Here is a 10,771-nt window from a genome sequence, read left to right as displayed (position 1 = left end):
CCTGGCAGCTCTGGCACAGCCTCTCCCGGGCAGTTTTGCTCCCAGAGCTTTTCCCAGCTGGAGGCTGGAGCTCCTCAGCCCAACCCCGGCGCTGCCAGCAGCTCTGCCAGGAACAAAGGAGTGTGGGATTTCTGGGAGCTGAGCTTGGCACCGCTCCCCTCCCGGCCAGGGATTCCCAGATTTGGGGGGGACAGAGCAGCTGGCTCCATCCTGCCACGTTTGGGTAATTACCACTGACTCAGAGGCAGGAATCTGGGATTGGGAGCTCTCAGCGAGCTGGGAATGAATTGGACTATTCATCATCTGATAAAATTGCCATGAAAAGGAGCAGGGGGGGCGGGGGTGACCCCTCCTTGCAGGGGATGAATTACAGGGCCTGCTGGCCACAGCCAGGCCCCATTAACACACCCCATTAATGCTGCTTTGAATCCCAATTAAAACTCATTAAAGAGCCCTGGGCAGGACAAGTTGCCTTTGATGAGGAATATTCCTTGAAACAGGGAGCTGCCATTTTCAGACTCAAAGCAGCCCCTTATCCTCGTCCCAGCCCCCAGCAATCCCACCAAAAGCTGGAGATCACCCTGCTGGGGACAAGGGGGCTTGTTCTGTGCTCCATGAACAACCCACCACTGACCGGTTTGTTCCATCCCCATCCAGCTGGGAAGCGACAGCACCTCCCTGGCTCTGCCCAGCTGTGGCACCAGGACCTGCAGCCAGCACAGGGGCTGCAAAGCAGCAACTCCAGAGGAGCCCCCAGCCCTGCACCTTCCCCCAGCCCACCCTGGGGGCACAGTCACTCAATTTTACACAACCACCTGATGTTGCACAATCACTTCCATTTTGCACAATCTCTCCTGTTTTACACAATCACTTCTGGTTTACACAATCACTTCCATTTTGAACAATCACTTGATTTTGCACAACAAATTCATTCCCAATCATTTCTGGTTTACACCATTATTTCTTTATGGTCAATCTCTTCCCGGGCAGCCCAAACGAGTGGGGCTTTTCCAACTGCCACGTCACTGAATCCCAACTAAAAAATACGCGGATTTCAAGGCCTGACGAGGCAGAAAACTTCTCCCTCTCCCACTGGGAAGAGCACCTGCCCCTTGTCACACAGAGCCACTATCCCAGGTTGCTCCAAGCCCCATCCAACCTGGCCTTGGGCACTTCCAGGGATCCAGGGGCAGCCACAGCTTCTCTGGGCAACCTGTGCCAGGGCCTGCCCACCCTCCCAGCCAGCAATTCCTTCCCAATCTCCCATCTCTCCCTGCCCTCTGGCAGTGGGAAGCCATTCCCTGTGTCCTGTCCCTCCATCCCTTGTCCCCAGTCCCTCTCCAGCTCTCCTGGAACCCCTTTAGGCCCTGGAGGTGTTCGGAGTTGGTTCCCAAACATCAGAGCACACACAGTGCTCCGTGAAATTCACTCTGGAGAAGACCTGACCTGTTATTTCCCAGCAACTCCAGCCAGTCCACGCTGCCCAATCTGATTTCTGCCAAGCCCTTTCCCCTGATGACACGGCCCAGTGCCTGCAATCAATACCTGGCTGATTGAACCACCATCAGCTTTTCCATGGCTCAGCATCTGCCTCGGCCTCTCTGAATCTGCCCTTGCCAAGGTGCCAGAGGACATCGTGACTTCCCACCAGGAACGTCCCGGTGCTTCCAAAAGCCCACCCACTGCCAGGGGCTGCTTCCAAAGCCCCCCTAAGGGGGGCTTTGGAAGCAGCCCCTGGCAGTGGGTGGGCTGGGTTGCAGTTTCCAAGGCTCTAGCAGGACCAGGGGGATGGAGCTGTCCCTGATTCCAACAGCACCTTCCCAGCTGGAGGAAGCCCTGCCAGGCAGAGCTGGAGTGGCCACGCCGTGGCACCCCATGCCAGGCCAGGCCAGGCAGAATTTGGGCGGCTCCCAGAGCGTGGGCTCTGCCTGCATTTCAGCTGCTCCATCTCCAGCCTATTTATAACCTCCCGAAACTCTCCCGAGTTCCAAACTCCCCTCCCAAAAAAACTGGGATCTGGGGATGTGCTGCGGCTGCTTGGGCTCCTTCCCGTGGGAGGGGAAGGGGGTGGCTTGGGACAGGGATGGAACCAGCTCGTTTCACATGCTGACAGCAGATGTTCCAGCCCCCTCCTTGCCTTTCCACATCCCAGGAAGAGCTTGTTGTGTCCCTGATGCCTCGGGAAGGCTCTGCCTGGCTTTAGGCCCCTGCACCCCGTTTGCAAATGGGTTTTCCTCTCAGCATGACTTAGGAAGATTTACAAAGCTTGGAAAAGCCTGGCCAGGGTTGCTGTTTCCAGCACTGCCTGGGAAGCAGCCCCAGTGTGGGAGCTGCTGCAGGAACACCCCCAGCAGTCCCTGACAGCACTGGGAGCTCTGGCCTTTACTGGTTTTAGGCAGACTGGGCAGGATGGAGACTCCCCAAGTTCCCTGGGGCTCCTCCCTGGGAACACCCAGGCAATTCCCAGTCCCCAGATCCCACCACTTCGCCCAGCTTTGGATCACCAGACCCTTCCCTGAATCCCCACCTCGCACTGACTCCTGACAGCCCCAACCCCCCAGGAAAAGCATCTCCTCTCCCTCGTGTGCTTGTGCCACTTTGGTTTTCGCTCTCCAGACCAGCCTGGGCCACAGGGAAGTGACTGAAGGGCATGTTCCCCACCTCTGGGCTGGGGTTTGGGCCCCAGTTTGGCTGGAAAGATCCTGGCACTGACGCTGTGCCAGGTCAGGAACCTACTCTGGGGCTTTCCCTTTCAGTCCACATTGCAGGAGACAAAATCCATAGGGTGTGTTAGAGCTTCACATTGATTTGATGAAAGCAGATGATGTGCAGACAAAAACTTCCTATTTTTGCACCTCCATTCCTCGAAAATTACCAGCAGGGTCCTTCCCCCTCCCCCTGCAGGTGCTTCCCCGACAGCCCTGCAGGCTTTTCCCAAGGTAGCTCCGAATAAATCTGTTCACACCCAGAACAAACCTGTTAATGAGCTCTACAAATTCACCAGCCTGGCTTCCAACTGCGGCCCTGCACAGGGGGGCTTTGTGGCTCTTGCCTCCCAGTTGCAGTTGGTTTTAAACCCAGTTTGAGCTCTGCCCATCAGCCCCTCCTCTCTCAGCACCCAGAATTGCTGGAAACACACTTTTCCTGGAGCAGGGAAGTTGGTGGGTCTGGCAGGGGCAGGAAAATACCCAACCACAAAGGCCAGCTCTGGTGAGAGCCCAGAAGGAGCTGAGGGGGCAAAACACAAGTTATTTGCCAAAGAAAAAGATGGGAGAGAGGGATTTCTCCCCATTTGGACATTCCCAACATTCCGTGCTATGTGTCCCCTCCTGTCAGGAGAGCAGCAATTTTGGGGGGCAAGGCAGCAGGCAGAGCACAGCTCCCAGTGCCCTGCTGGAGCATGGAACACCTCAGGGCTTGGAGAAGGAGCAGGGCAGCTTCAGCCCCGTTTGCTCCCACTCTGTGAGCACTAAACCAGCCAATGCAGGGCTCTGCCCAACACCCCCCCAGTCCCAGTCCCCATGAGCCCTGTCACCTCCCAGGGCAGCCCTGGGGCTCCCAGCACCATCAGGGACCACCGGTCCCACTCCCAGGATGGGGATCAGAGCCCACCCAGGCCCTTCCAGCCATGGCCAGGGCCAGCAGCCCTTGGCTGGGGGGGCTGCCCGAGGCTGGGGGGCTGCAGAGTCCCCCCCCAAGAGTCTGAACCACCAGATGGTGGGTGGGAGGGACACAGGGCAAGGCCGTGGGTGTGGGACAGGCAGGGCCAGCTCTGCTCCCACGGTACCAGGGCTCCCACAGGATGCAGGTGGCCCCTTTCCTCTGGACTCTGCCATGTCCCTCCAAATCCAGCAGGATTTTGGGTGCTCTGGGCCATCCCTGGCACAATCCGGACCTGCTGCTGGATGGGGGAGTGGGAGGGGATGAACTCAGGGATGGAGGAGTGGGAGGGGATGAACTCGGCTCCTCGAGGGCTCGTGGGGATGGGGACAAACGGGCACCAGCCCTCGGCAAGCACAGCCTTCCCTGCGCCGCAGGAATCCGGGAGAGCCACGAGGCTGAGCCCGCAGCCAGAGTGCGGCTTTGGGGGGCTCCACGTCCCCCCAGCCCCTCTGCTCTGCTCAGGGTGAGCCCGCTCAGCCGCCACCGACCCTCCTCCACCTCGAACCCCCCCGTCTCGCTTCTTAATCCCCCCCAGCCCCATTCCCGAGGTTCGCCCCCCCTCTCCCAGCCAAGCCGGCAGCCACCTGTAGAGGTCTGGGCAGCATCTGCCGAGCGGAAAGTGGCTTAGAGCGGGGTCCCCCCGGGGGATGCTCGGCCCGGGGAGGGCGGTGCTCGACCTCCGAGGGGATGCTCGACCCTCGGGGGATGCCCGGGCCGGGTGGGGGATGCTCGGTTTGAGGGGATGTCCGGCTCAAGGGGGATGCTCAGCCCGGGAGGTTGCTCAGTCTGGGGGGGATGCTCGGGCTGGGGGGGATGCTCAGCCCCCGGGGGGATGCTCGGACCGGGGCAGGGTGGGTGCTCAGCCCCCGGGGGGGTGCTCGGCCCGGCCGGCCGCCCTCTCCAAGGGTTAAAACTGCAGCAGAGCTGCGGGGCTGGAGCGGCCGCTGGAGCGGGAGGGGCGAGGGGACAATAAAATCCATTAAACCAGAGAAATAAAAAGCAGGACGCTCGGGCCGGGGAGGGGAGGAAGGGGAAGGGGTCGGGCGGGCCCCGCTCTCTCCGCAGCCCCCCGGTCGGCACCTTGCGGGGCGCGGGGGGCGGAGGGGGGGCAGGTCCGTGTCCTTACCTTGGTGACAGTCATGCGGGTGGCGCGGAGGGGCGAGCGCTCCGCGGGCGCGGGGAGGGGGGGGCGCGGGATGCGCGGAGCGGGGAAAAATAACAACCAGGGGAGGAGAGGGCTGAGGAGGAGGATGAGGAGGAGGGTGAGCAGGAGGAGGAGGAGGCCGGGCCGGGGTGTTCCCCGCACCGAGCGCGGAGCGCAGCGCAGTCCGCGCCCGGCCGGTGTCGGCGCGGCGGGGCGGTGATGTCACCGGAGCCGCCTCCCGCGGGGGGGGGGGGGGGGGGGGGGGGCCCCGGGGGGGGGGGGGGGGGGGGGGGAAAACGGCCGCTTTAACCCTTTGCCGGCCCCAAATCCCCCGGCCCGGGGCACCTGCGCCCAGCGCGCCGGGGATGCGCGGAGGGTAGGACGGTCCGAGCTCAGCGCGTCCCGCAGCGCGGCGGCCACCGGGGACACCCCGCGGAACGCACCGGGAGGGTGGAGCGCTCCCGGCTCCCCGGCGATGAAGTAAATGCGGGTTTCTGGGCGCTGGGCTGCGGCGCAGCTCTGCAGGGGCGCCGGCACATGGCACAAGGCGCGGCAGCGGTTTTTGGGGAGCAGGGGATGCGCTGCAGGGCCCGCGCCTCGCTGGCCGCTCCCCCCCCGGCCGAGCATCCCAGAGGGGCAGGAAATCATGGAATGGCTCGGGCGGGAAGGGACATTAAAGCTCATCTCATTCCCACCCCCTGCCACGGGCAGGGACACCTTCCACTAGCCCAGGTTGCTCCAACCTGGCCTTGGGCACTTCCAGGGATGGGGAATATGTTCCATATATATTTATATATTCCACATATGTTTATCTCTGCCGTGTACATTTACCTATTCCATGTACATTTACCTATTCCATGTATATTTGTATATTCCACGTGTATTTCAAGGTCCTGTAGCATCCAGAACCATCCACCCATGTCCTTGTTTCCCTTCACATATAAAATCATTTCTTTTCCCCCTCTGTTATAGATGGTGACAAGTGACAACACCAGAGCCCCGTGCTGTGTCCCAGAGCTGTCAGCTCCATTTTCCAGGCCAGTGCAGGGTGGCCCAGCCTGGAGGTGGCACTCAGGGTTACTCAGGGCTCTGATGTCCCCCCGTGAGCTCAGGTACCTCCACAGTCCAGGCCTGAACAGCTGCCACAAAGTCACTGCTGAGAGGAAAAAATGGGTATATTTTTATCCCACTTCCAGCACTGAGAAAATCACCCTCCTGATGGCCCTGACTCAAAATAAATCCAGGAACCTAATTTAATAAATTGAGGAGTGCAGGGTACCAGGAGGCACCGAGGCATCCCTGGCCTGTATCACTTTGCACATCCTCGCACCAGCCACAGACCAGGAATTTTCCCACCTATTTAAAGATCCTCATCATTAGAGATGAGAGAATAAATACTTAGAAAAAAAACCAAATAGCACTTCAGCTCCTTGTCTCCTGGTTACCTGGCAATGAAAGCAGCAGGATACAGCCCAGGCCCAGAATCATCCAGCCATTAGACTGGATGTTGCACCAACTTATTTTATTGTTGCTGAATTAAAAAGCCTCGAGGTCAACACCAAATGCATTTCCAATTCCCCTTAAAGTAAAGCCCTGCCAATAAACAAAGGATTTCCTTTTTTTATAAGGAGATTATTCAGCCAAGACTCTGATGATGGAAGATTAGTTTTATTCCAGTGCTGAGCCTCCCAGTAAAACCACAGTGGGGCTGACGAGGAGGGAACGCCGGGAGCTGTAAAACCCTCTGCTCGCTGATATTCTCCTAAAAATCCACTATTTTTTAAAGCTAAACCATGTGAGCTGGGCTGGAGACTGTGAGGAAGGTTAATGCAATTAACGGAGGGCTAATGACATCAGCCAGCAGGAGAAGCCACCTCTAAATCCCGAACCACCCAGCAGTGACCTTTTCCCAACAAAACCCCTTTTCCAGGGAGCTGGTGGAGGGAACAGGAGGATCAGTGTGGACAGAGGTGATGCTTAAAATGGAACAGAGCTGGGGAGGTGACTGAGACAGGGGACACTGAGGCCCAGAGGAGCCAGAGGAGGAGAATCCAGGTTGCTCCAAAGCCTTGGAGGAGCCGCCGTGTCCCGGCTGCCGTGGCTCGTGGGGTGAAGAGTCAGTGCCTGGATCCCACTGAGCCTCCTGCACTGTCTGGAGCTGCTGGAATTAATTAGCACCAATTAACTGATGGAAACAACTCGCCTGGAGCTGTGAACTGGGACAGCTGGAGGAGGTAGGAGGGGAAGGGAAAGGCTGGGGGGGCTCCCAGGCTCTGCTCCTGCTGATGGAGGGATCTGGATTTTGCATGGTGTGGTAAATCCCAGTGCCCCCCAAATCCCAAATGCTGCTGGGGGGAGATCAGAAATGTTGGGAAAGGGGCTGGGATCCCCTCTGGGGAGCAGGGAAAGCAGTGGGAGCTGGTGTAGCCCCTCAGCCAGGCAGCAGTGGGATGCTGGGGAATGTGGTGGGATTTTGGAATGATGGGGAAGCTGCACAGTGGCCCTGCCAAGTGTGGGGCAATTCCCTGCCCTGAAGGAATTCCTGTGCCATGGCCAGGATAGCAGCTCACCCTGTTCCACCAGTGCAGCACAGCAACTCCAAATCCCCCAGTTTGGGGTAGATTAAAGGAGGAATTTATTATGGTTTGGATCCAAATTAAGGCAGTGACAGATCCCGGGGGTTTGTGACTGGGATTTGGCTCTGAAGGTTTTTTGGGACCCCACTCAAGCCCCAGACTGGATTTGCCCTCCAAGGGGGCTCAGATGGGGCTTTTCTGGGGTTGTGTTCCCAGGATCCTCCTGCAGCTCCCAGGAAAGGGAGGTGCTCAGCACCTGCAAAGGGTTAAAGGAGTTAAAATCTGCTGGCACGGTGCAGGATCCATGTCCTGCGTCCTGGCCTCTTCCAGCTGGAGCTGCCTCTCCATCAGCACCAGACATCCCTGCAAATCCACCAGCACCCCAGATCCTGCATCCCCATCAGCATCAGAAATCCCTGCGTCTCCATCAGCTCCATCAGCAGCCTTCCTGCATCCATGGAGAGGGTGGAGAGGTCCCCCGGCTCTCTGGAATGTGTCTCCCGTGGCGCAGGAGGATGCCTGTGGAATGGCTGTCGGGATATTCCAGCGGGGCTGGATCCGCGCAGCCCCGTTACCCGCACAGGGATGCAGAGCAGAGCCCTGGCTGGAGGGAGCCGGGATTCCCGCTGGAAAACGTGTCCCGGGAGATGGTGAGAGCGGCTCAGGGTGGCAGCGGAGCATCCACGGTGGGCGTGGGGCCCGGCGGGCTCCAGGAGCGCGCTGGGGGTGGCTTGGGCTCCCTCTCCTGGCTCTGCCGGGGTACAATTGCGCGGAAATCCTTGCGAGTGGGAAGCTCGCAGGCCTGCGAGCTCCCCCGGCTGCAGGGGATGGCGCGGGGACTCGATGGAGGACAGCGGGGACCCGGGGGACACGCGTGGCAGCGTGGATCCCTTGGGATGAGCACACGGGCAGGGGGGTGCTCAGGAATCTGAACCGGGTTTAAGAACCAAAACCCTTCCAAACCCAGGCTGGGGGTCCCCTGTGCCTCCCCTCGCCACCTCCCACCTCGCAGCATCCGGAGCCCACGCGTGGACAAGGGCTGTGTTTCCCACTGCCCTCATCCCACCCCTCTGTTGTCCGTGTCCCATTTCCCGACGCTGCTGAGCAGGAGGAAGGAGCTGCTGCCCGGGTGGACACGAGAATCAAAGCAAGTCATGGGAACAGTGGCTGGCAGGGGCTGTGGGAAGAGCAGAGCCCGTGGGGTCCGTGTCCAGGGGACTGGGGGCACACGGAGAGCTGCAGCCCCACGGCTCCAGCACAAGGAATGCTCCTGGGAGAGGTATTGCCCAACCCATCCCAAATCCAAGCTGGAGACACTTCACATGGCCCAACCCATCCCCAGTCCGAGCTGCAGAGGCTTCATCAGCCCCTTACTCACCACTTGGCTTCCCGAGCTCCCAGGCTGAGCTGGTTACACCAGTTTAACCCTTCACTTGCTGAAACTCTTGGAAAGAGCCTGGCTGGGCTCATGGAGAGCAACAATGAGGCCCTGCTGTGACCTGTGATTGCCGTGTCACCACAGGGGTTTGGGGTGGTCCATCCATGCTGCTGGCCAAGGCATTGCTCCAAAGGCCACGATGGTTGGCTCTGGGGGTGCAGCTCAGGCCCCAGATCTGCTGCTCCAGGGGTTTGTTGGGATGGTGGGAGGTGGGAATGCTCCGTGAGTGGGGCTGGCTGGGCTGTGGTTGCCCCACAGGGCTGGAGGGACAGGCCATGGCCACTCTGCCACCAGCTGAGGTGGTCCCAGTGCTGCCAGAGGTGATGGCCCCACTGTGGTGATCCCAGTGCTGCCGCTGGATGTGGTTATCCCCATGTTTTTCCTTCAGATGGGTGATCCCAGTGCTGCCATTGGACGTGGTGGTGCCAGTGTGGACAGGGTGGTCCCAGTGCTGCCATCAAGGATGGTGGCCCTGAGGCTGCAGCCAGAGGCAGGTGGAACAGCTCTTCCAGTCCTCCAGGCCCTGCTCCTCCTCAGTGCCACCCTTCCCCCTGAAATGAAGGATGTGGGGTCTCCTCCCTCGGCAGAACTTCATTCCTAAGGACAGACCCCCCTGAGCTGCTCCCTGGGCCCATCCAGGCTGGTGCCACCCTCAGCCCCTCCTGGCCCTGCCCTGCTGCAGTGGGGTGGCCAGAGCTGAGCACAGAAATCACAGAGCCACGAACACAGCGTGGATCCTCCTCCCGGCCTGGGCACTCCTGGGTTATCCCAGAGCTGCTGCAGCTGCGAATTATACGGAGGCTCATGTTTGGATTTCACAGCAGATCATTTATAGAGAAGCCCAGGGACAGATTTTCATCCCCTTTGATGAAGGTTCATCTGGAATAACAATACGTGGTAGGACCTGGCTCTGGACCTCACTGACAACCCAAACCCTCCGACTTGAAAGCGAGATGTTTCCACTTAAAGACAGTGTCAGCAAGAACCATCTCCCTCTCACTGCCTCTCCTGCTCGTCCCTCTGCCATCATCTGGTTCCCATTAGCCCTGGACAAGGTCCCGTTCTGCTCAGGGAAATAGGAGGGGACTTGGAGCCACTTCTGCTCCCTCCAAGTATGAATTGAATGTGGTGCACAACTGAAAATGCAACGAGAGCCGACATGTGAAGGGAATCGGAGCCATGGCAGCTCCTGCCGGTGGAAAATCACTTCCAAGGGCACGGGAGATGGAGGGTGGGAGCTGAGATTCCCAGCTCAGAGCGGTGCCCAATCCCCAGGTGAGCACCAGGACTGGCAGCAGTGACCCCTGGCGAGGGGGAAGGGTGGGTTTGGGGGGCAAGCCCAGCTTGGTTAGGCTGGGTCAGGGCCAGGCTGGGGCTCCTCCACATTGACTGGGAGTGAAGGGACCCAAATTTCTCTCCTGGCATCCGTCACCTTCTCCCTCCAGCAGGAAGCTGCTGTTTCCTCCAGCAAGGAGCAGGGAGAAAAAGCAAGCAAGAGGGAGCCTCTCAACACCAGCCACTTCAATCCAGCCCCTTCTTGTGGCTTGTTGTTTACACAGCTCCTGTTTGGAGCCAGCCCTCACCAGAGCTGCTAATTTGATAGGATGGGATGGATGGGAATCGCTGGGGAATGGAGAAGGGAGAGGAAACAGCTCCCACGTCACAGACAGCAGCAAGGCAAGACAGTCAGAGAGGTTTAGATCCTGGAATTGGTGTGTTTTGGGGAGATAAAGAGAGAAACATTGTGGTTTTAAGTGTTCCAGACCAGGCTGGGCAGGGCTTGGAACAACCTGGGCTAGTGGGAGGTGTCCCTGCCCATGGAGCGGGGGTGGAATAAGATGAGATTTAAGATCCCAGCCCAAAGCATTCTGTGATTTCTGTGATCTGTGTATAAACACAAATATTTATACTGTGTCTATTCCAGCTTCCTTATTTTCTGCCCATTCAGAT

General features: G+C 59.1%; 1 long non-coding RNA gene across 1 annotated transcript in view; it reads right to left on the bottom strand.

The window, feature by feature from the left end:
* LOC114070863 overlaps positions 1-5,037 on the bottom strand; it is an 11,079-nt gene extending 6,042 nt beyond the window's left edge. Inside the window, exon 1 of the long non-coding RNA XR_003573972.1 lies at positions 4,790-5,037. This is a non-coding gene — a long non-coding RNA (uncharacterized LOC114070863). The remainder of the gene's footprint in view (positions 1-4,789) is intronic.
* Positions 5,038-10,771: the final 5,734 nt, after the last annotated feature.

The sequence above is a fragment of the Empidonax traillii genome, unplaced genomic scaffold (assembly GCF_003031625.1).
Source record: "Empidonax traillii isolate 1590-97213 ecotype Southwest subspecies unplaced genomic scaffold, ASM303162v1 scaffold1720:size69070, whole genome shotgun sequence".
Taxonomy (NCBI): Eukaryota; Metazoa; Chordata; class Aves; order Passeriformes; family Tyrannidae; genus Empidonax; species Empidonax traillii.
Note: the sequence above shows the minus strand (reverse complement) of the source record. Positions and strands in the feature narration are given on the sequence as shown.